Genomic DNA, 27,500 nt, shown 5'->3' with positions numbered 1-27,500 from the left:
CATGTCCCATTTCTGTTCGCGTTTTGAAAACTTACGAATTTAAATCTTTCTCAAAATGACACCTTTTCTTTTAGTTCAAAAACATTATTTATTAATTACAATAGCACTAATAGTTGGCAGTAAACTTATTCTTCTCTGCATTCTTTCTTTGAAACTTATCAGTAAAAGATGAAATCCGGGACATTAGATTTCTAAATACTGAAATATAAGCACTTACTTTGCGATATCTTTACAAAACGGCAAATATCAAATAACAATACCAGTTTTAAAGCCCATGGAAGGTTACTGCTCCTTCTGTAAATGGATATTGACCCAGTGTCTCATTAAAGGTCAAGGAATTAGTCGTTTTGTCGGTTATTCAACTAGAAAAAATATTTAGTTATGGTGGAAGATCGAGAGGGAGACAGAGAATTAGATGGATAGTTGAGGTGAAGGATGATATGGAGAGAAGAGGTTGGATGGAAGAGGATGCCTTGACAAAAGGTAACCGACCCTTAATGTAGGGATAACACTAGAAAGAAGAACGCATTTCAATGTATATGAGGTCATGATAATGCATATCAAAATGTAACCTGAGCTTTTAAAAATTTAGGTATTATAAAGGAAAACAAATAATTTTAAAGCTTCAATCTTGTCATAGGTAGGAAGAACCGAACGACATGAAGACAAAAAAAGAAGAAAAAAAAACCGATACAGAAATCTGAATTGATATAAAGGTAAAATGATAAAAACAAAGGTTTGTATTCGTAAACAATAACGTAAATAACTAAAAAGTCACCGAGTATGTGAGTCAGTCATTTTTTGCGTCTTTACTTATGAAAAACTTCCAGGCAAAAAGATTTTATCACCAGTCTAGCAATCATGAATCTGGAAGTGAAGATACGACTGAACTGCATGATAAATGAAGAAAAAACAATAATTGAAAGCTAATAGTTTTCACCTCCCAGACATCCAGCATAGCTTAGAGTTTCCGAAACATTACATTATTCATGAATAGATAATCAAATTAGACAAAAGTATGTTAGAAACTGTAACACTTTATATTATTGTTGATCGTTTTATCTGTTCTCCTCTGGAAGGATTAAGAAACATCGACAACATTTCGAGAGGAACACTTCTCTGGCTATTTTGGTATGGCAATGGAGGTACAGGAATTCGTCATAGGAACACAAAGGAACAAATACATAAAGTATAGGGAACATAACAAAATCTCACATACGAGTGCACACGCAATCACTCACACACACACACACACACACACACACACACACATATATATATATATATATATATATATATATATATATATATATATATATATATATATATAAAAGTGCGTATGTGTAAACATATATATATATATATATATATATATATATATATATATATATATATATATATATATATAAGTGCGTATGTGTAAACATATATATATATATATATATATATATATATATATATATATATATATATATATATATATATATATATATATATATATATATATATATCATCATCATCATCTTATTCTCTACCTATTGGCGCAAAAGACCTCAGCTAAATTTCGCCAGTCGTCTCTATCTTGAGTTATTAAATTAATGGTTCTCCATTCATCATCTCCTCTTTCCGTCAAATCTAGATATCTGTTTGGTCTCTGCTTATCAGATCTAGTAAGCTATTTGGACTCTACCTATCAAATCTACATAACCTTTTGGACTCTTGTCTATCAACTCTAGATAGCCTTCTGGACTGTCTATCAGATCTAGTAGACTATCAGGACTCTGTCTATGAAATCTAGATAGCTGTTTGAACTAGAGTTGTCTGATCTAGTTAGCTATTAAGACTCTGTCTATCAAAATTGAATAGCTGGTTAAACTCTAGTTATCATATCTTAATTAGCTATGTGGACTTATCTATGAAATCTGGAGAATTTTTTTGGCTCTGTCTACCAGATCTAGATAGCTGTTTGAACCATATTTATTAGAACTAGAAGGATGTTTGGATTTTGGCTAACAGATCAAGATAGCTGTCTGGATTGTATCAATTAGATCTAATAAGTGGTTTGGACTCTGTCTATCAAATCTAGATAGCGGTTTGGGCTCAGGCTATCGGATAAGGCAAGCTATTAGGATTTTGTCAAATCTAGATAGCTGTTATGACTCTGATTATCAGATCTGGTAAGCTATTGGGACCCTGTCTGTGAAGTGTAGATAGCTGTTTGAACTCTGACAATTAGATCTTAGTAAGCTATTAGGATTCTGTCAAATCTAGATAGCTGTTATGACTCTGATTATCAGATCTGGTAAGCTATTGGGACCCTGTCTGTGAAGTGTAGATAGCTGTTTGAACTCTGACAATTAGATCTTAGTAAGCTATTTGAACTGTTTATCAAATCTAGATAGCTGCTTGGACTCTGGCTATTAGATCTAGTTAGATTATTAAGAGTTTGTCTATGAAATCAAGATAGCTTTTTGGACTATGGCTATAAGTTCTAGTAAGCTTTTAGGACTATGTCTATGAAATCTAGATAGTTGTTTTGACTCTGGGTATCAGATCTAGTTATCTATTAAGACTTTGTCTATGAAATCTCGATAGCTGTTTCGACTTGCTATCAGATTTAATTAGCTATCAAGATTGTCTATCAAATCAACATAGCCGTGTAGACTCTGCCTATTAGATCTCAGTAATCTAAATGGACTTTGTTTATCAAAATTAGATAGGTATTTGGACTCTGGCTATCCGATCTAGTAAGCTATTAGAACTCCTGGTATCAAATCTACAGTAAATAGCTCTTGGGGTTCTGGCTATCAAATCTAGATGGCTGTTTGCACCATGTCTATAGGATTTATGTAGCTGTTTGGATTGAATCTATTAGAGCTAGTTAACTGGGTGGACTCATGTGAAAGCTGGCAGGTAGAAGTGAATATCTGTAACTCTTCAAAACTCTAATCGTTGATTAGATACAGTATTTTTTTCATGGAGCTCATTAATTAAGATGACATACCTTTTATTTGCCACCATTTACCACTGCACACTATTATGGGATTTTCCTGTCCTTTATGGTACAACTACTAAACGTTAATTTTGTCAATATAATTTATTCTTACACTCATAAGTTTGAGGTTAGTTGTTATGCTGTTCAAAGTTTCTCATGCCAATGTTCAAAGAAAAATACAATTCATTTGGCATTTCATTATATGATTATGTATGCTGTCGTACCTGCGTATATAAAGCTAATACTGAGTTCATATACGGGTCGTTAGGAAAATGGAGAAAACTACGATTTTTTTTTTATTACCATTTCAAGTATTATCTTGCTACTCTTTACCGTCAACGTAGCTTTCGTGATAAAAACGAACGCAGATATAGTTACACGCCTTATTATTGCAAATTGCCAAAATATTGTTCTTACAAAGATACATGTTACAAGCAAGGCCAATAAATACATCCAGACCTTGATTACAAGTAACTATCCAAACAGGCTATCTGTAATTTAAGAAAACGAAATTTAAAACGACATACATGTTCATGAAAATCCTTCCTCTTGTGTTTTCTTTGCCCCATTTGTTCCAGGATCTATAATTAATTACATAATGGTAATTTAACCGAAAGCCAATGAGCCTAAATCCTACTTTTATTGTTATGGTAAAATTAATGCTACAAATTTTGAGTGAATAAAACTAACATGTTCCTCTCTTCATTGTTTTAGTCTGTAACACCAGATTACTTACATTTAATCAATAAATTTTACTTTAAAAATCGTGTGTCATCGTTTATCCTTTAGAGAATGGCCCATTTCGGAATATTTTTGAACATATATAAATGAAACAACTGTATATTTATTTCTGTAATATCTCAGACATGGTAACATTTATCGTTTTGTCGTAGATATTGTCAGCATAGGAAGAATAGAATAAGGAAAGCCAGTACTGCTCCTCCTATCACTTGTCGACACAAACTGGGATTTGGTACTGAATAGCAAGCACATGGGCACTGCAGTTTCCTAGCTTAACAGCCTTTTTTTTTTTCCTTCTTGAATAAATTCTGCCCTTCGGTTATTTTCCGCAGCGTGTGAAGGGCCTTATTGATCTACATTGATTTCTAAACCGCACGGTTGCAAACCCACGGTTTTAGACCGCTCGTGGGAACCGGACCTAAATGTAGTCATGAAGAACATTCTTGAAGTGAATCTAATCACGGGTCAGCACAAAATAATAAATGGAGAAACTTAAATGAATTTTCCATGGCATTCTGAAAGCCATTAAAGGTAGTAGGTTGGCCAGGGCACTAGCCACCCGTTGACATACTACCGCTAGAGAGTTTTGGGGTCTTTTGACTGGTCAGACAGTAATACATAGGATCCTTCTCTCTGGTTACGGTTCATTATCCCTTTGCCTACACACACACACACACACACACACACACACACACACACACACACACCGAATAGCTGTGGCCTATTCCTTACATAATTTTCTCTGCCCTCATACACCAGACAGCACTGAGATAACCAAACAATTCTTCACCAAAGGGGATGCTGCACTGAAATTATTCAGTAGCCACCTTCCCTTTGGTAAGGGTAGAACAGACTCTTTACCTATGGTAAGCACCTGATCTAGGAGAAGGACACTCCAAAATCAAACCATTGTTCTCTAATCTTGGGTAGTGCCATTGCCTCTGAACCATGGTCTTTCACTATCTTGGGTTAGAGTTCTCTTGCTTGAGGGTACACTCGGGCACACTATTTTATCATATATCTCTTCCTCTTGTTTTAAAGTTTTTGTAGTTTATATAGGAGATATTTATTTTAGGGTTGTTGCTCTAATTAGATTATTTTATTTTTCCTTGTTTCCTCTCCTCTTTAGGCTATTTTCCCTGTTGGAGCCCCTGGGCTTATAGCAGCCTACTTTTCCAGCTAGGGTTGTAGTTTAGCAAGTAATAATAATAATAATAATAATAATAATAATAATAATAATAATATTAATAATAATAATAATAATAATAATAATAATAATAATAATATCTTGAGAACAGTCCGTTCGGACAAAAACTATCTTCGGTCTTTGAACGTCTCCAAGAAATTATCTATTCATATTAGATATATATAAGTACTGTATATATTTGTGTGCATTCTTGTTCCCAGTAAAATACTTCAACTTCAACTAAAATTTTATTCTTCTGCCCGAAATCACATAAAAAAAAAGTCAGTGTATCGTTTAGAGCATGATTAAATCTGGAATAATTCAGATAAATGAAGCCATTTGTTTAAAAAAGAAAAACAATTTCATGCTCTTATTTAGAAGTAACTTAGTGGGATTCCTACCTCATTTTATTATTATCTCATTCGTTTCTATTTGCAAAAAAAAAAAAAAAAAAAAAAAAGTATCTATGAAAGGACTTTGATCCGAAATAATTAAATGTCTATTACAAATCTGTGAAGACTTAGAAACATCACTAAGTCTGAATAACGGGAAAACCTCCAAATATCTTTTGGGGAAGTCTTTTGCGAAGAGGAAAAGTCACAAGATTTTCTGCAACATTGTTAGAAGAACTTTTAAGGGTTCTTGGGCCCTTGCTTCGTCGTATATTTCCAATTCCAATATCTATGTGTATGTTAAATGGATTTTTCTTAATCCTCTGATGTCTTCTGTTGGATATTTAGTGGTATTAGTAGGTGATATCTTCCAATGCGATGGCCTATTGGAAACGTTCCTGCCTGACGCTCGCGGGACAAGTGTTCAAGTAACACTCAAACTTGTAAGTTTCCTTAGTGTCTGTAACCTCTCCATCCTTATGAGCTAAAGCTGGGCGGTTTTGGGCAGCCGAGTCACCAGCCGAATCATCAACAACCATTGCCTTTCCCTCCCTGGTCCAGCTTGGGTGGAGAGGGAGCTTGGGCAATTATCATATGTATATATCGTCAGTCTCTAGGGAATTATAACTATCCCTCGCCTCTGCCATTCATGAGCGGTCTTTAAACGTTCAAAAAAATAATTTTGCTTTTAGCCCTGATTTTTCTAGGCAAATGTAAGACAATATCTCTTAACGCATTTACAATTCCAAAGAGATGAATTGTTTACAAAATAAGAGTTGCTCCTTTGCCATATGTATAGAGATCACACATTTTCTCCATAAACGCATGTGTGAATATATATATATATATATATATATATATATATATATATATATATATATATATATATATATATATATATATATATATATATATATAGAAATTATACAGTCAGCCCTCGCTCTTCGTAAGGTAAGGTAACAGAGACAGGCGCAATAAGTGAGAATTGCTAATACTTGCTGTCCTATGATGGGATAATTCCTAACCTAACAACTTGCTACCCATTGCCTAAATGCAGTTGAATAACTAAGTACTGCCTAATATTGATTTTACTTTTTAATATCTCAGTAGAAGTATCGTATTGATGAATGAACACATTTCAGTAATTGCACAGTTTATGTCCACGTATGTTCATGGTAAAGATACAGTATGGTACTGTACACTTGTAGTACAGTGCGTGACAGTAGTTATGGGACTCTTATAACAGCAAAACACTGATGCCCATAACTAATATAACACTTGCTGATATTGTTGTGTATATTACTTTAATATATGTATAGTACTATCACTACTTTATACTCTAAATCGCTAAGCTAACACTTTCACTGTATCAGAAGTGTGCGCTGTTTTTGGTAGGCCGACTCACACAGTATGACAACTCACTGTACACGTAGCCTATCTTTACATAATGTAGAGTAAAGTAGTATTTACGTACAATACTGTATAGTATCATTAATAAACACAGCTATACATTACTTTAATACTCTACTGTCCAATATGTATACGATGATACATAAAATTAACTATGTACATATATGGATAGACCACAATCCATTTTCATACAAAGTTCTACACAGTACTGAAACAAAGGGCAACTCCTGATGCGTCCACTGTGCAGTACTATAGGGAATCACACATGTATTCATGAAAAAATATTACCATTCTGCAAGGGAAGGAGGATTGTCTGCACCATCATCATCACTGAACTGCATCATCAATTCCAGAGGAGGTGTTGCTTGAATGGTTCAGGGTCAGGAGACTTCATCGTTGGAGGAGGAATCGATGGTTGTTGAGGCTCTGGCTTGGGCTGGGTGGGTGGCAGAGGTGGTGGAGACTTTTTTGTTATTGGTAAGAGCATCCTTGTAGACAGCTGCTTTGCAGAGGGTTCCATCTCGTTCAAGATACTTTTCTAACCACTGAAAGCGTTATCTATTGAACGCATAAACATCAGGGCATAGATTAAGGAATACTCCATGATGTACATCCTTTGCTTCAACGCCTCCCCCAATCTTGACATCTGCCAACTTCTCGAGTGTAATGCCTTCCTCCTCCTTTTCTGGTTCAGTGGACTCCTTCTTATTCTCACTCGTTGACCGGACAAACTCCACTAGGTCCTCCTCAGTCACCTCCTTGTCATGGCCATCTAGCAACTCAAAGATGTCATCCTCAGCCACTTCCTCGAAGCCTTCGACTACTGACTGTCCTTTCCAAAGTCACAATTTTATTGAGTCTGTTGGAGGGCTTCCTCAGGACTGAAATAACCAAAGTACTTCACACATCCTAGCCACACATGTTTCCAACAGGCATTCAAGGTCACGTGCTTGACGTCCTGGCAGGATTCAGACATATGGTCTGCTATTGCGAACTTCATCTAGTAGTCCGTCATGATGAGGTCAGGGTCATTATCGGTAGCATTTTAAAGTCGCGCCATCACTCGTGCATCCAATACACAGGAAGCAAATTCATGTTGCGCTGCTGGAGTGCACAGGTAAAACAGTTATTAATGAGATGGCCAGCAATATCATCGCCCATAATCAATGTACACCTGGAGAAGACAGAAAATGACATATATTAAAATAATGTATATGAAATCTAACATTAAGTGAAACAAAAAAAAAGTAAATTTTTATGCACACTTGCTTTAGAAAAATGGAAAAAACTACCCCGTTAGCATATCTGTCCTTTGCTGCCTTAAAACTGGAAGCACAGCCTACTGAGTCATCTTCTTTCAAAACAAACCTGTCAAAAATTAAAAGATATTTTAATTGAAATACACTAAATTACTGAATGTATATACAGTACACTCGAAATAGAAAATAAGTAAATTGAATGCTAAATCAGAGTACAGAATGTACAAGTACTAAAGGTACAAAAAGAAAAAAAATCAATTGGGCAAAACTGTAGATTCATATATACGTTATGTACGCATCTACTGCAGAAACTTGCCTCTACATTAAGGAAATAAACCAAGATTTAAACTTTAATTACTTAAACTGTATTGTATATGTACACTCAAAATATAAATGTTTAATTGATAAAGCAAATACAGTATATTATATACAGGTACTGAAGGTTCCAAAATATTATTTAAATTATCAAAACTGTAATTGCTGACACGTGTGTCTATGTTAAGGTGAATTTTAAGCTGATAACAAACAAGATTTTAACAAATTAGCTACTTACACTTTACAGTAACTACAGAACATAAGAATTTTAAATATGAAATGTCTATAAACTTATCAGTTTTATCCATATTCCATACTCGTTCTGTTTTGTACCCCGTATTTACATTGAGCTTTTGAAGCTTTTCCGGGAAACAGATCTCTACCTCTTGGTCCAGAGAAGATAACTCCCCATTAATTTTCCATTTTTTCCCAAATAAACACTATTTAAACTTACCAAACCATCCTTTGGTGGCTTGGCAAGACGTCTGTGGGGTTGCGGCATCTTGGCTTGTAAACAGCATAGAATCATCTTCCATGAAATGGCAGTGTAGACACTTGCCTTTTTCCTGCATAGTGAGGGAGTCGGTGGCGATCCCCTTTCGATGCTGGTCTTTGATACCCCCCCCCCCCCCCCCACCAAAAGGAAATTTTCCATCTTAAACACCTACGGCAGCGCGAATCTTAACAACAATCTACTTAATGTACCTCATGTTACTCTTGTTCGCACCAAAAACTCTCCCAACGGGTGCGTGTTTCATCGCTTTCTTACACGTATCAAAGCTTTACGCTTCTCTTGAAGGTTTATGACCTTTTGCCATTTAGTAGACCTTCGGAAGTCGAAGCATCTTGCTCGGGGGCCATAATCTTGAAACAAAGGCAAGGCATAATTCTGACAAAATGCATTGAGATAAAGCAGGAGATGTACACACGAGGATATACGAAGCAAGGGTGATGCTGAGTCACCGAGAGATGGACTGTTATGCTGGGAGGAGAAGGAAGTGGTGCAAAGTGAGCAGGGTGCAAGGAGCGTGGTTGATTTGAAAACATCGTACCATGAGAGTACTTATCGCAGATCCACAAATGGGTGATGTCTTATTTACTTGGCTATACGATTCTCTGTTGGAATAGCCGAAATCGCAAAGAATGAACCAATGAAAAGAGAAAGCTGACTATATATAAAGAAAAAAAATGCAACCGTTTCTAGTTCACTCCAGGACAAAGGTCTCAAATATGTTCTTATTCAAGTTTGGGGTTCAACCAATTCTCATTACCACGCTGGCCACTGTGGATTGGTGATGGTGAGAGACTGTAATCTTATCGCTGACAGCAAGTATAGGTGGCCAAGGCTTGTATAGTTTTCCTGATCAAGGTAATACACAAACCGTCTGTGTGTGAGTTTGTGTATGTATCTATGTGTGGTATAGGTTCGTAAGTGGTTAATAGTTTAATTGTTTATTAATATACACATTATATGGCTACACAATGGCTCTAAGATAAACTATTAAGATACTGCTGTAATTTACTATTTTAAGAACAAAAAATCAATGAACTTGATCTCATCTTTGCAAGACTAAAGGGAAATTATAATTACCGATCAAAGGGAATATTGACCAGTCATTTAGAAAACCGTGATTTTATTAGGACCTTTAACCCATTTTTAATCATTTTACCTTATTTTTCAATGAATGTTAAGATTTTAATAGTTTAATGCAGTTGTGATTCGAAAATGTCCAATAATGTTTTAACAATTTACTATATAAAAGATATCTGTAATCGTTTTCGTCGCCGGGTGGTTGATACTCAACAAATAAGTAGAAAAAAAGTGGATGCGTTATGTATGCACAAAGGGAGAGAATTATTTGTATTTCACATGAAAAAATAAAACTGTAACAGAAATCTATCTTAATAGACTTTGTCTCACTTGCTATCCTTAACAAAGTGATATGATGAACTTGAAGCTTCCTAGTAATTGAGTTTAATCATTCCAGATATTCATAAAAATCTAACAATCCCTGAATCTTCCAGAACAATCTTCAATATCTCACAAATGAATTCACCAATTATGACCAACGGATAATTTTGCGTACTAATGTCATTCTTAAAAGCCCATAAATAGTTTCAATGAATCTCTTTCATAAGAAAAACAAACAAGTCAACTTGCATTTCACCATGAAATGGTCGAATAATTGGAAGATTTTTTTTTTCTTTTCATCATATTCCGGACTTCTAGCCAGTACTCTTAGAGATATTATTTAAAAGCTTTTCCTTATCATTTAACTTTCCTACCAAACACAAGTTCAACGAGAGAGAGAGAGAGAGAGAGAGAGAGAGAGAGAGAGAGAGAGAGAGAGAGAGAGAGAGAGAGAGAGAGAGAGAGAGAGCTCAAACGCCATCTGCTGTTCCCCAACGAATGGAATGTTCCCACACCTATTATAAAAGACACATAAGCTCCTTGAAAAAATCGCGACGCCTCAACAAATGATCGGATTCACTCTGCATGAATAACTCGGGATCCAAAAACCCTATAAAGTTGTTTACCGTATCCAGATTTTTTCGGATGGCGTCGATATATTCGTAAGCTAAAGGCATAGCATAAAAGGAATAAAGTTGATAGAGTATTGAAGAATATTATCTAAATGTGCAATTGTGTGTCTTATTTCGTGCGAGTGAGACTCTCTTGATTTGAAGATGAAATGCCCCAGAATGGTAGCAATTGAATTCGTGAATAATGTATATTATACTGATTCATGAGTATCTGAAAATCATTCTTTTACTTAAGAGTGAATGACATATTCAAACAAATATCGAGAACAACAAAAAAGTTTCCTGATCTTTTATCAAATTATCACCGAATGTTTTCTTACATTACCAAGAATGTATTACTGTACTAGGTTAATCTTCAACAAACTAATTCATCAGTCTCATACAAACATGCAAGGGTAAATAGAATAACGCAAACATTAGGTAACGTAGAAGCAAAATTTGAAAAAACGAAAATAAAAAATTCCCCTACATATGGGAAAGGTAAAATGATCATACATGCAATGATAAAAAAAAGCCACGTCTTTAGTAAATATGAGAACGATATCAAAGAAAAACAAGATCGAAGAAGAGATTTGAGAGTCCAGGAACAGATCATTTCTAGTGACTAGAAAGATGGTCTGAGAGAAAAGGATGAATTACTAATAAATCACGGAACAACATTTTAGATTATGGGATACCTTCGGGTGATTACAGAATAGTCCTTAAAGATATCCTTTTGTAAATGCTGTGAATGATCTTCAAAAGTGCGCTGTAGCTCTCTTAAGTTTTTATCTAATATAGCAACTGATAGGCATACATACATACATATATACATACGTATTGTAAATGTTTGTCAATTTAGTGCGATGGTATATGTATAAACAGAATTAGCCGTGTGCAAATATATATATATATATATATATATATATATATATATATATATATATATATATATATATATATATATATAAATATATATATATATAAATATATATATATATATATATATATATATATATATATATATATATATATATATAATGTGTGTGTGTGTGTGTGTGTGTGTGATAATCGCAAATATTTTGAGATAGTTACGAATTGACTGTTTATTGACTTCTTAAAGAGACTGTCAGAATTTCTCTCAATATCAGGTTTCCCTTCCCAATTAAAAGTCTTTGTGACCGACATTCAAATGAAATCAGATCCCATCTGGATATTTTGTTATCAACCATAGTTGAATCTTTTTTTATGTCATCGCTTATAATCGTTCCTTAATTGGTTCTGATCTTCAGAGATATACATCATTGGTCCAATTATCTTTTGACATATAGCCAAAGCCTTCCATTTGACATGAAAAAGTTGCTCTCACGGAGACTACTTTGCCTTACACAGTATTTTGACAAAATATATTTTGCAAAAATACCAGTTATTAGATTATATCCGGGAATGAGTCGTGAACAAAATTCAAAGGCATTTTGGAATATTAGACATCATTTGTATTGGGTTGGCTCCCATTAAAAAAAAAAAAAAAAAAAAAAAAAAAAAAAAAAAAAAAAAAATTGAAAGAATGCCAACTTACAAGATGAGACCATAAAATATACTTCTCTCAATATATAGAGATCTAAGCTAAAATTAGTGCATGGTACAAATTATAGAGTATGGAGTTGAATCCTAACAGAACTCAAAGTATGATTGTAAGTAGGTCAAGGACAGTGGCTCCTCAACATCCAAATCTCAGTATTGATAATGTTTTTTTAACTTTGTATGACTCTTTTAAAATTTTAGGAGTGATTCTCGACAGCAAATTTACTTTTGAGAAACACATTAGGTCTCTGTCTTCTTCAATTGCACAAAAAATTGGCTTATTGAGAAAGTATTTCAATATTTTCGGTGATCATTCATTCTACCTTTTCTTTTACTATTGTTCTCTTGTCTGGTCTTCAGCTGCTGATTCTTATCTTAATTTGTTGGACAAAAACTTACGGTCTATTAAGATTCTTATTCCTGATCTAGATATTAGTCTTTGGCACCGTCGTTCAATTAGTTCATTATGCATGTTGCATGAGATTTTTCATAATTCTGACCATCCTTTACATTCAGATCATCCTGGACAATTCCATCCTGTTCGTAATGCTAGGCAGGCAGTTAATTCTAATAGCCAGGCCTTCTCCATCATGAGGCTCAATACTACACAGTATTTTATAAGTTTTATTCCAGCTGTGACCAAGTTGTGGTATGATCTTCCTAATCGTGTAGTTGAATCAATAAGACTTCAAAAGTTCAAAGTTGTAGCAAATGTTTTCATGTTGAACAGGCTGATATAAGTCTTCATATAGTTTATATATGACACATCTGTTTTGACGTTGTTACGGTTTTTTGAATGATTTATTGTTAATTTTTTCTTATCATTTATTTATTTCATTATCTCCTTTCCTCACAGGACTATTTTTTCCTATTGGAGCCCTTGGGCATATAGCACCTTGCTTTTCCAACTATGGTTGTAGCTTGGCTAATAATAATAATAATAATAATAATAATAATAATAATAATAATAATAATAATGATAATGATACAGCCGATTCAATATTTCGTTTCGTTTTAGTCGAAAGATATACCTTTTTATTCCTGAATAATGAATATCCAAAAGATTTGTCTAATTTGGTAAATAACATTTTAAAGTCTAATGATGAACATAGTTCTTCATTTTCGAAATATATATATATATATATATATATATATATATATATATATATATATATATATATATATATATATATTTGACGGGTTTACTGTCAAATCAGATAATCTTTGTGTTTAAGAATATTCAAGCTAATTCAAGTATGTAAAGATAAAATTTTCCCTTAACATTTATTTTTTATTTCCTTATTTTATGTCTAGTTCATATAACGTGGTAATTTTTCTCTGACCCATAATATGGAACACCGTGGAAGGTCATCATATAATATAGTTAAGTTGAACAAGAAAAATATTATGTAATAGCATTACACAGTGAAAATATTTTTCAGGAAAAGATGAAACCATATGATTTGATATTGCAAGCTTATCAAACATATGGATTGAAAAGCATTTATTCTTTAATTTTGGGGATTCTTAATTTTTCATTTGTTGATGGCATATCTTACCTTTTGTATTTATTTTTCTTTTTAATATCATTTTTAGATGAATTATTTGTGAACTGATGAAATAATCTACATTAACACAAAACTTACTCTTAGAATTTGTTATTGTAAATTTACCTTTTGATTATATATATATATATATATATATATATATATATATATATATATATATATATATATATACAGTATATGTTTATATATATATATATATATATATATATATATATATATATATATATATATATTTGTTTTCAGTCACACTCAGCAGCATATCCAGACGCATAACTACATGGTCTCTCCCCGTCCCTCGGATAGAGGAGAGGAAGCCGTCATACCATGGTACAAGGGGGCTGCATGAGTGTGTACATATCTTCTTTATTATGTAGCCGTCATTATTGTTAAAAATCTACGGGATAAACCTTAATAAACATAGTGCCGCAAAAACAACTCAATTTCCATTCTTTTAAAAGAAGCACTTTTTTCCCGAATTTTCTCAAATGTTTTATTGTCTATCTCCTCCTGTGTGTCTTCCTATTAATCTGATGCACAATAAATCCTCCCGGCTCAAGCAGAAAATCCTTTATTTTTCTTTAAAAGCTCAGTTCTAGTCTCGAATAAAAGAAGTCTTTAGAAGTCTCAAGTAACAATAGTCATAGTTCTCTCTCTCTCTCTCTCTCTCTCTCTCTCTCTCTCTCTCTCTCTCTCTCTCTCTCTCTCTCTCTCATCATTTCCTTTGTGGTCCTGAAGTTGACTTTGGTGTACTTTAAAGTTGGAGACGGAATTAGAAGGGTAATTCACAGACCCTAATATCCCCCAAGTTCTGCTCTTAGGTCTAATTGCAACTAACACGATTACCGTCTCGGTAATTCCTGGACAAAGTCACCCGGTTTCTCTTCATATCTCTACGAAGTTAACAAATAGACGAGACGACATAGCATTACAATTTCGTGATTGGCTCTCTGGATTTCATTCTGCTGTATTCGTTTACAGTAACTACAAGGAAAGAGTTTAAAAAGAAAACAATGCTGATACAGACCCACACACATGTATATATATATATATATATATATATGTGTGTGTGTGTGTGTGTATATGCATAACAAGGGCTTCACGCATGTCCTTCCACTTGCGTCTGTTTATGGTCTTTCTTTACTGCTATGGATCACTTTTGTTCCATGCATTGTTTGCTCTTTGACCTTGAAAGGAAACTCTTGAAAGAAGGCCATGATATGCATCACCAATCTTTCCTTTGGAATGGGATATAGTCAAATCTTTACATATGAACTACATACTGTACATGGTATGCGTCAAATCCTCTGCAAGGATTATTAGCCCTACTCTGAATGATGTTACATTGGCAATCAGGGAATTTTCACACAGCACCCTGGCACAAATCATGCATGATCCCCAGGATATGAAGGATGGGAATGAAACTCGGTCAACTATTATCTTTAAGAGAGAGGAACAAATCACCTGACTATGAGAAGACTCTGTCGACGGGAAAAAGCTTCAGAAACATTGTCTACTTACATTGATGTATTTGGCACAAGCAAAGACGCGGAAAATATTTTCATCAACATCTACTCTGGTTATGTTGTTAGCGACCCCTTAGTAAATGTTCATAATGCAGTCGAAACTAGAAAATTAGAACATCAGCACTTTATGAGACTTTTGTCTACTGACCATAAGAAACTAAAAAAGATTGAAAAATATATCTATGACAAATGTATCAAAACACGGTTCTGGAGGTCGATGCACAAACAACGACTTTCTTATGTTCGGGTATCTGGGTATCATAGCTGTTGTCACATTATCTGGCTCCTTATCATTTGGCATTGTTTGACAATAATGGTGACATGGAATTGCAGGTTGCATTGGGGAAATCTAATCAGAAACTTCTAAATGCAATCATCCTTGATGTATATGCCCTACTCTAGAGAGTGGCCTGACAGTGACCAAAAGTATAAGATGCTGAAGCAATTTCTATGCTGCACATTGTATGTGATAGCTATTACAAAATAAGAACTTAAGTCTTGCTGTAGATTTGCATGACATATAGAAGTTAACCGTGTCTGCTACTTCACATGTGCCACAAGAATGAAAGCGTTAGTGTTTCAATGTAAGAAGGGTTAAAAAGTATGGCTGTTTAACCGAGCAAAAAGAATACGAAAACGACTTCTAATTTTGTATTCTGAAGTTTCAAGGAGCTTTAATGAATTAGGAGGTAATTGGAAGGATTAAAATCTTAATAATCTTTACACCAGGAGGAATTAAAGCAATAGGAAATGTGCTGTTGGGATATTAGAACATCCATTTTTTGCTATTAGTATTCTTTTTTCAATTTCTTTATTACATCTTGCATTATGTGTTATCATATTGCCTAGATGTACAAAGGCATTTGTTTGTTTTATCGTTGCTCCGTTCATTACGATGTTGCAATTTGAAGGTTCCAGGTTTTTTTATTTCATGCTACTACCACTTCCGTTTTTTTCTCACTCTCGCTTTTTATCGTTTAAAAAAGTGTTTGCAGTTTCTCCTCTGAGTCAGCTATTATCAGTGTCATCTGCAAATCTGATATTATTTATATTTCCTCCTCCAAATCTTATTCCTTCCATTCTTGATATATTTCTCAGTATGATTACTCATCTACTCATCGTGAATAAGTTTCACTTCCATAGTAAAAATTTCAAAATGCTTTCAACAAATGATCTTTATAGCAGACATCCTCAGTTCTTTCCAACTCCAATCTCTATAATACTATTACATACTTCCTCGATATGTGACAACAATAACATTTTTATTTACATTAATACTATCAATAAATACTGTTTGGGTATTAAATAAAATTTTCTGGTAAGATTCTTAAATTTCTTATCGTCTCTTTCAGGTATCGAGGATTATCTTGTTCCTCTTATAAGTGCAAATTGGTAATGGATAGATAAGTGATAAATACTCGATTATTTCTCTTCTTTCAAATGACCGTAAAAGGAAAATGGGGGGAAAAGAAAAATGGCTTACAGGGAAAGTTTTCGGGGGGGAACTAATCAACCAAATGTATAAGATAACTGGGACCCTCCCTGTGGCATCATTCTCCGCCACCGTAGTATTCACTTTAGATAAAGCTCTTTTGTAGTTTGACCCAAATATATTTATAAAAGCAGGAAAACATCATAGCGTTACTTTATGCCTCCTATATTTTCCTTATCTCTTCATAAAAACAAACAGTTTGACACGGCATGAGCGGTATCAAAGAATATTAATGTTATCCAATAGAAAATGGATATGTTCAACCTAAAAAAAAACAAAAAAAAAAAAAAAAAAAAACTCCAGTAACGTTTTATAGGTATATATGGATTTATTAATGAACTGAAGCAAAATGAAAAATATTAAACGAATAGGTTGTTCCCTTATCTATAGAAAATTCTTATTAAATGCATATTGCATTAAAGTAGATTGATAAAATAGACGAAAACGAGGTTAATAAGAAACATATCTATAATAATTACCTATCGTTATGAATGTAATACTGTAAATCCATAGCGAATCTTAGATTACAATATTTTAAGTTTTATTGGTTATTTTTATATCTATTTCGAACTTGACTCATAATCGGTAAACCAAAACAGATTGAAGTGTTGTACTATAAGAATATCAACTCCATTCCGTTTTGAAATTGCAAGAAACAGATAATCAAACTTTATTTTTTATCCTTAACTAATGGGATTTATATTGATAAGAAAATCACAAATTAGATAGGCAATTAATATAGTATTTTTCTGTAGTAACGGTCGAACTATGCGACTGGGAAAATGTATGCCTACTCACTTTCAGAAGAAAAATGAATGGGAAGACATGTATTGCAGTCTTCAAAATACAAAATAACGAGCTATTATAACTATTTCTACCAAACGATTTACTCGGAAAAATAGGGAAAGTGTTAATTTCTTTGAGAAAATTATAAAGAAGAGTTTTACAATTAAAAGAAAATATATCTTGAAGGACATTGGATTGAAGATCATACCAATGTTGATCTACATTATAAAAGTAAATGTTAACATTTCCTGAATGAAGGTTGAATAGTTACACCTTTCTCTTCTTGATGTTCTCATTAGGGTTTTGATGTAAAAAGTATTTTTGTTGAATATTTACTAATTAAGGAAAAATATTACTTTTCACTCAGCTTATAGAGAACTAAAAACCACCTAAAGTTTTTGTGAAAATCAACCGAGCAACTGATTTCTTTTCATGGAAATTTCTGCTTTAATATTTAGGGTAAGGATTAAACTATATAAAATGCAACTATTAATCCTGCACTACTGAAACAACTATATACCCAAGTACGAAATTAACGTGATTCAAATACACAATACTTTGTTTGGTTTAACCTTTTATCTATTTTTTTTCTTTATCAAAAAAGCGACTCTATTCCTTTCCCATTGCCTCCTGCATCTTAGGATTAATAAACTTATATAGGTAGTTATTTATGATATAGGAAACGCAATTCTCTCCCTTATTGTTACTATTTTATCCTCTTTTTTATGTAAATACCCAGAATAGCCCTCTCGTTTTACTTATAGAAGTTCAAGTGCAGCTTTATGACGAGAGTAATATCGTTAAAAGTTGTAACCAATATTTGACATTGAAATTATATTTTTATCCGGTTTATTGCATCATTTATCGGCTGATACACAAAATATAACATTCTAATGAAAGGTTATGAATTCATATAGGAATGTTTTGGAATGCAATTTCTGTTAACAGGGAAAATCCCGGATCATTAGATAATACTAATACAATCTGAAAGGTTTTAGTCGTTGGTATATATATATATATATATATATATATATATATATATATATATATATATATATATATATATATATATATATGTATGTATATATATACATATATATATATATATATAGAGAGAGAGAGAGAGAGAGAGAGAGAGAGAGAGAGAGAGAGAGAGAGAGAGAGAGAAAGTTTATATCATTAGAATAAAGACGGATATAACTAAATTATATGAACGAATGTAGAAAAAAAAAATATCATGCTATTTCTTTCCTCATTAACGTTAATGTACATTGAGTGTTTGTTGAAAGAGATGCAAGATTTTCTTTAATCATTACCATGTTATGGTCAATAAAAAAAAGGGTTTGAATCCGGAATGTGCTGCTCCATTTTCCATAATTACGGGATCAATTTATGAAACGCCTAGAAATAGTATATTTTCCAGAAGGGTATCTTCACCCTGATTTATAAGTACGACATTGCGTCGAGAACAAATTAGTTATTATTGTTTGATTATACAATTGTATTTTTCCATGTAATACGTGCTCACCTGAATAGAACTCTCTTGATACACATGACACCTTTATCTAGTATTAATGCAAATTATGAAGAGATTGAAGGGCTTCAGGAATTACTGTGTGGTAAATAAATCTATCAGAAAACTAAGAAAAATTAGAAGTAAATTTTCTTCTTTAATGTTCTGTTAATTTGGAGTCTTCCTTGGCTCCATGTCAAGATGATATAGTTATGATATTGCGCCTCTGTCACCTAAAATAGATTATATTAGTGGTTTACCCTCATTACCTTTGCCCAAGTATGAGAGTTTTGTCAACAATTATAGCATAAGTTAATTTTATAACTTCGGTGGTTTAAGTACAATACAGATATGGATTTCGAGTCGAGATCCTTATTATGGAAAATAATTCATAGGATGAGTCACCATTAGAGACCTACTTGAGCCTTAGTTTATCAGAACGTCTGAAAAAAAAACGAAATTATGTCAATGTAATTGCCATATCTGCTGTATGTACAAAATGTAAAATGATTTTGTGGAACATAAATAAAATCCGAATTTTAAATTGCAATATAAAAACCAACTTCTAATCAGCCTTAATTTTAAACATTATAATAAATATTAAGTTTCATAGCTTTATGCATTATGTACATAATTATAGCTATTTCTATCATATCTATGAAGAAATATTGCTACCTAAAATATTCGATGCAGAGAGAGAGAGAGAGAGAGAGAGAGAGAGAGAGAGAGAGAGAGAGAGAGAGAGAGAGAGAGAGAGAGAGAAAGTTAACCATTTGTTTAAACATTTACTCTTTCAATCGTATTTTCATATAAATGCTATCCGGGAATACTGCCCTTTTAGCATTGCAAATTACATAATAGAAAATTCTCCATATAGATTATCCAAAAGAAAAGAGAGAACCTTTTACGGGTATTCCATGTGAATATACTTACTGGAGGCTTTTGCCTTTCAAGATATTGAAATTCAGTTATTCAAATGATTTACATAAAATGTCACTCAGAGAGAGAGAGAGAGAGAGAGAGAGAGAGAGAGAGAGAGAGAGAGAGAGAGAGAGAGAGAGAAGAAGAAGTTAAGGTGGAGGTATTATGGTGATATATAAAAAAATACATACATACTTCATTATAGGTTTTTTAGTATAGAGGGAAAGAGATAAATTATGGAATTTTAGCTAAGTAAATCTCTGTGTCACGGTCTTAAGATGCAGTGATTTAAAAGCATATAAAACTTCACTTCGGCTAATGACTTAATACTTTAATGAATAGTTAAACTAAGCTAAAACTGAAAATCCTAGAAGAGCTGTTAATCTCTACTTTATTCAATATGTTATTTAAGTCTATATTGCGTTTTACATTTGAGTCCGAGATGGCGCAACCTAAAAGATTGAGGGTATTAGCAAGTTGCTTAGATAATTCATATGCGGCCTAACCTACAGAATTGATCATTGGCATAGCGGGATAATGTGGGATATGGCTCATGTACAAATTAACAGAACTTCAAGGCTTGTCAGTTTTGGCGTAGTTTCACTATTCACTAAATTACCAATTGATGACGTCTTTGGAATATCTATCTGAAACCTTAGATATAAGGAAATTGAAGTTATAATTTTTCAACAGAACCATGATAGAATTAATTAAACTTTGTGTGAATTATGATGAAATAGAATTTAATTGAAAATTTAAGCACAAACTTTTGGTATGATCATGGGAAACCCCCTATATCCAGTACTTAGCAACATATATGTATGGTGGAATTTTTTAAAAGAAGAATTCTAATAAACATTATACCTAATAACGTAAAATGGTTTCGTTATATTGAAGACATTTATGTTTTGCCATAAAATAAAAATTTTTGAGACTTTTATTCGTACATTTTCTTATGTAGCTGGAGAATAATTGTATGTTACACTTTTTAGACTATCGTATATATGATGTAAAGATAGATTCAAGTTTGGTGTATATATAAGGACAACAAATATCTCTGAATATGGACATTACTACTCAAATCAAAGTAAGAAAATTAACACATCTGTATTCACTTCTATGTTTTTAAAACGCTACGAGTTTCCAGCCCTGACTATATTGCTGAGGAAATAAACGAGAATAGGACTATAGGCAAAAAATTTAATTATCATGAAATTATATTAGACAATGCTTGAAGAACAGCAAAAAAGAAAAACTTATCTAGGGAATGAAAATAATACACAAAACCTACTTGTATTGCCATATTGTGATTCTTTTAAATAAATTTACCAATTGTTAAAATATTTCAACTTTAATGTAGCATTTACGAGCAGCAAAACAATAAGAAGAGCCCTAATAAAGATTTCTTGTGACATTACCAAGAGATGTGTATATTATACCCCATGTAATTCGCGTGAAAAAATTCTATATTGGTCGAACTGGTAAAGCCCTTGAAAAGAGAATTGTGCCACATAAGAAAAGTGTCAGGCATGTCGAAGAAAATAATGCAATGTTGGTCAATGTTAGAAATAAAAATCACAGGATTAATTAGCCATGCACAGAGATATTAGTTCATTCAAATAACCAACTGGAAAGTAACACCATAGAGTTAAGTTTTATAAAAGAAAGTTTTATATAACAACTTAAATATAGGATATGGGATTTACAAACTCGATGCATTTATATGCAAAGAGATCTGCAAGCAATATAATAATAAAAAAAAAATCAATCCCTTAACGTAAAGATATCTGTCCTCAGTTATTAACTGCTTATGTCAAATAAATCTTTTAGATTTAAGCTATCATTCACATGTAGGTACAATTACTGTACATAGATATACACATGGGCTATGATGCTACTTACTTGTATGTTTTTATATAAATGTATTGTTATGAAAAACGTCTATAAACAAGTCTATAACTATATGTTTATTTTTATAGGAATTTATATGCATAAATGTGTAGATGCATGTTAATCATAAGTGCAAGCATATATATTGGCGTGCATGCATCTTTATATATTCATTTTGCGTGTATAGGTATATATGTATAATTGTTTGAGTATTTGTATGGATATGAGTAACGCATATCAATATAAAGAAACTCTACCGAAAGGCCGAAAAATTTCCTGCAACCCGACATGACCCCAACTGACACTTGGCTAGTGGGGTAAGAACTCCACCCAAATGAATACCTGAAAAACTAAGTCCAGGTGGTTGTTTAGGCTGTGGAGTAGTAACTGTTCTGCAAATATCTGTTTGTATATTCAAACTCTCACTGTACAGTATAAAAAGTAAAAGCACCCCCTCAATAAATCAGTCATCTCTAAAGAATTAACATAAATCTTGTTAGGACTTAATCTTTTATTTTCTAATTCATTTTCCCTGAGGTTTTTCCCTGTGCGATTAGTAATATATATATATATATATATATATATATATATATATATATATATATATATATATATATATATATATATATATGTATATATGTATATATATATAAATATATATATATATATATATATATATATATATATATATATATATATATTTTTATATATATATATGTATATTATATATATATATATATGCATATATATATATATATATATATATATGTATATATATATATATATATATATATATATATATATATATATATATATATATATATATATATATATGAATATATATATATATATATATATATATATATATTCATATATATATTATATATATATATATATATATATATATATATATATATATATATATATATATATATATATATATATATATGTATATATACACACACATATATGAGTGTTTGCGTGTGTGTGTTTGTATTTTCTGTGTGATGGCTCCTCATGTAATAACTCATTCCCTTGAATCCTGTTTCATTGATTTAATTTGTTCTTTCCTTCCATTTCCTTTGGTGCAGATAGGCCTATACCTTGTACGTGACCACTTGCCCTTGCAAGTCGACTAGTCTATACGAGGTCTACTGATTACCAACAATTATTTCTCTCTCTCTCTCTCTCTCTCTCTCTCTCTCTCTCTCTCTCTCTCTCTCTCTCTCTCTCTCTCTCTCTCTCTCCTCTCTTTCTCTCTCTCTCTCTCTGATATTTAGTTAATAAAAAATATTCATTATTGAAGATAACTGACATCGTTAGTTGTAAAAAAAAAAAAACGCCCCACTCGTGTCCCTATCGTCTTATAAAGTCAGTTAACCATCATAATGACTATAGCCGAATTAGTACTGTTGTATATTATAGCCGTTATAATCATACAATAATTTTGGTATAAGAAAAAAACCATGCAAATAACGTTAACTAACTTAAGCTGAAATCGCATCTCTTGGCCAGGGCACCAGCCACCCGTTGAAATACTACCACTAGAGAGTTATGGGGTTCTTTGACTGGTCAGACAGTACTACATTGGATCCATCTCTCTGGTTACGGTTCATTTTCCCTTTGCCTGCATATACACTGAATAGTCTGTTCTTTACATATTTTCCTCCGTCTCCATGTACCTAACAACACTGAGATTACCCCCCCAAAAAATGCTTCACCTAAGGGGTTAACTACTGCACGGTAATTGTCCAGTGGCTACTTTCCTCTTGGTAAAGATAGAAGAGACTCTTCAGCATGGTAAGCAACTCTTCTAGGTGAAGGACACTCCAAATTGAAAACATTGTTCTCTAGTCTTCGGTAGTACCATAGCCTCTGTACCATGGTCTTCCACTGACTTGGGGTAAAGTTCTCTGGCCTGAGGGTACACTTGGGCACACTATTCTATCTTATTTATCTTCTTATCTTATTAAGTTCTTATAATTTATATAGAAGATATCTATTTTAATGTTATTGCTGTGCTTAAAATATTTTATTTTGCCTTGTTTCCTTTCGTCCCTTGGCTATTTTCCCTATTGAGGCCCCTGGGCTTGTAGCATCCTGCTTTTCCAACTATGGTTGTAGCTTAGCAAGTAATGATAATAATAATAATAATAATAATAATAATAATAGTAATAATAATAATAATAATAATAATAATAATAATAATAATAATAATAATAAGTAATGTAATGTACTACAGCAGAACCCTCTTACCATTAGACGGGTCAGCCCAGGGGCATTGGTAAGCCCTGTGTTAGTTGTAGTTGTGAAATTCGCTTGAAAATTGCATCTATTACGGAACATAAACTAAGATGCAAAATCCGGCAATTTGGTATGCATAAAATTCGTTTAGTGCTACAAATTCCAGAATATTTTTTGAGAATCGATCATGATCCCCAATAACAAAGAGCACATATTCAACACATAACCTATATTCATTATCAAAGGTTACTCCAGAAAGTTAAAAAAAAAAAAAAAAAAAAAAAAAAACCTAATTACTACCTTTACATTTCAGCTTGTGATTCGAGGGTTAGCTCTTTGTACAGAAAATTTGTACTTCGCAATTTGCTTAAAATACCTGAACAGAAAAACTCATCTGTAGCATATTGAACCACATACTAGTATTGTGCAATTCACCTCAGTCCCGAAGAGACTTTCACAATTATATTTTGCTGTTTTGTTTAGTTGCACTTCTACAGGATTAATCCAAGACTTTCTAGGTTACGTTAGAATATACATTTTATAGATCATAGAATAACTCTTTGATGTTCTGCTTTCTCAAACAACACTAATTCTCTTCTGTTCCATCCAAATCCCTGCAAACAAGTTTAGTATTTCAGGAAGTTATTGATAAACTAATAAAGCCTCAAGTGTTCCCCTTTTACTGAAGTATCATAAAAACATAGAAGGCAACGTATTTAGAACACCAATAACATCTGGTACAAGGGATTTTCCTCTCGTTATGTCAGAAATTACATCTTGCTGCAAGCATCTCGCCATAAGATGTTTTCCTTCCAATATCTTATGAATGTTTTTTGTCTGGTTGAACAAACAAAGGAAGTGTTGCTAACTTTACTCAAACTAATTTTACTAAATTTTCAGCAATCGATAAGGTACACAAACTGGTAGCTTGTAAATATGAAAATAAACTTATGGCTCTCTCTCTCTCTCTCTCTCTCTCTCTCTCTCTCTCTCTCTCTCTCTCTCTCTCTCTCTCTCTCTCTCTCAAGTATTTATAAACACATTGTCATGAGATTCCAGTTATATGAATCATATTTTGCTTTTGTCCAACTGTAATGGAATGTCAAATACAAATATTCAATAATTATCCTTGTCAGTTTTACAGATTAAAAAAAAAAAACATTATTTGTTTGACCAATTTCATGTGTTATGCCTCTGTACTCACAGTCCTTTTGTTCTCAAGACTTTGGTTGTTCTAAGATTATTCTTTCGGTCGCCATTGTTCTTTGTTCTCCGATGGTTTTGTTTGTTCAGGCCTCGCTCCAACCTACGCATTGTTCCAATGACAGAATATTCCACATTTCTCTTGGGAAGAGATGTTCTTCCTATTCCGATAGATCTTTTGGATGCGGGAAACCAATAATTACTGAAAAAGTTTGGTGTCAAGAAGTCATGAGTCTGCTATCATGACTGATGGTTGACATATAGTATTCTAAAATTTCATAAAGTTCCTTGAAAAGTCCCATGGTGTATGTATCGTGAAACATCAGCCATTGTCATATATGCAAATAAATGAATATAGTAACTGATGGATAGATTTGTAGATAGAAATATTATCATACGATATTGTAAAATGAATATATAAAGATATATTAAGTGATATAAAAAATTAAGAAAAGCAAAAGATAGTCTTAGGATACTTGATTATAAAAATATGAATCACATGGCTATAACGAAATTGTCGCCTGAAATAGTTTCATGAGACATATGCTTTACCTCATTTGACATCTAAACATTCTTAATAAAAACTAATAAAAACATTGTTTGAGACTATGATACATATTAACAATTATCATAATGCTAAGGGGCTTAGATAAAAATATAAATATAAACATGTTTATCTCTTTTTTATTAACTATGAGGTAAAATGTGCGAGTAAAAAAGAAAACAGTATGAATTCTCTGAATGGTATATAAGGATTAAGGAGATATGAAATCCCAACCTCTGGCAAGATTGTTGACATAAGTGAAACAGTGAGTCCTTTGGAATTGAGGTTCAAGACTCAAGCGGAAAGGATTGAGGAAGGGTAGTCCATCTGAAGAGTTTCAGAAGCTGGATATTCAAGAAGAGGTCAGATAGACATAGCATATGGTTTTAGAATGGATATTTCTGGTGTACTAATCGTGGGGTGAAGGAGTCCAGCCGTATGAAGCAGTTAATCTTGCGGTGGGAAAGTAATCCAAACAGAAATTGCATTTTATGTAGGTCTTTGAAAGTAAAATTTCTGTTCCAATTCCTGAAGTCTTTCTTAGCTATTAGACTAGTACCTATCTGCAGGTGGGTGGACTGATGGAAAGCAGGCTGGTAGCAATAACGGACTTAGCAATCATAAACCAAGAGCTTTACCACTCAGGGGAAGAGTGGTGGACGAATGATAAGTGATGGAATAATAAAAGACTACGCAATATTAAAAATTGGGAATAAGTTTCTGGAATGGGCATTAAATAAAGATATTAATTATGGCTATGATGATAACAAATGTTTGTATGAGATTATAAACGGTATCCATGAGATAAAAAACTTTACATTATTAGTTCACGGAAAATTCATTTCCAAACGCATGAGCTATGATTTATTATTCAATTTAAATCCGATTAATTTTTAGGTAAAAAAAATAAATTAATTAAATATTTTGATGCATCTGTTATGGTCCGATTAGTGGCTATCTTTCGTTAATAAAGTCTGAAATTTATGTATTCGTAAATTATATTAATGTTAACTATTGTTTTTCTTCATTAGATTGAGTGGCAATCATTAGGCTTTTTAAATTGTTGCTGAGACCTTTAAGAATCTTCTGTATTTCAAATTGTCAGAAATTGGTCTAATTAGATTTAGCTAGACATTTAAACGCTTTGAATATTTTGTTGAAAATATCCGAATTATTAGTGTTCACTTCATAATAGTAACCACACTTGTTTGTTTAATGCAGTTTAGAAATGATGCCAAAAATGCAAAATTAGGTAAATAGGCAAACTGTGCCCACAGCAGTGAACACAATGAACCCATTGAGGGAGAGAGAGAGAGAGAGAGAGAGAGAGTGAGAGAGAGAGAGAGAGGAGAGAGAGAGAGAGAGAGAGAGAGAGAGGGGGGGGGGGTATTCACTGATAGGTAATGTAGTA

Source organism: Palaemon carinicauda, chromosome 4 (assembly GCF_036898095.1).
Source record: "Palaemon carinicauda isolate YSFRI2023 chromosome 4, ASM3689809v2, whole genome shotgun sequence".
Taxonomy (NCBI): domain Eukaryota; kingdom Metazoa; phylum Arthropoda; class Malacostraca; order Decapoda; family Palaemonidae; genus Palaemon; species Palaemon carinicauda.
Note: the sequence above shows the minus strand (reverse complement) of the source record.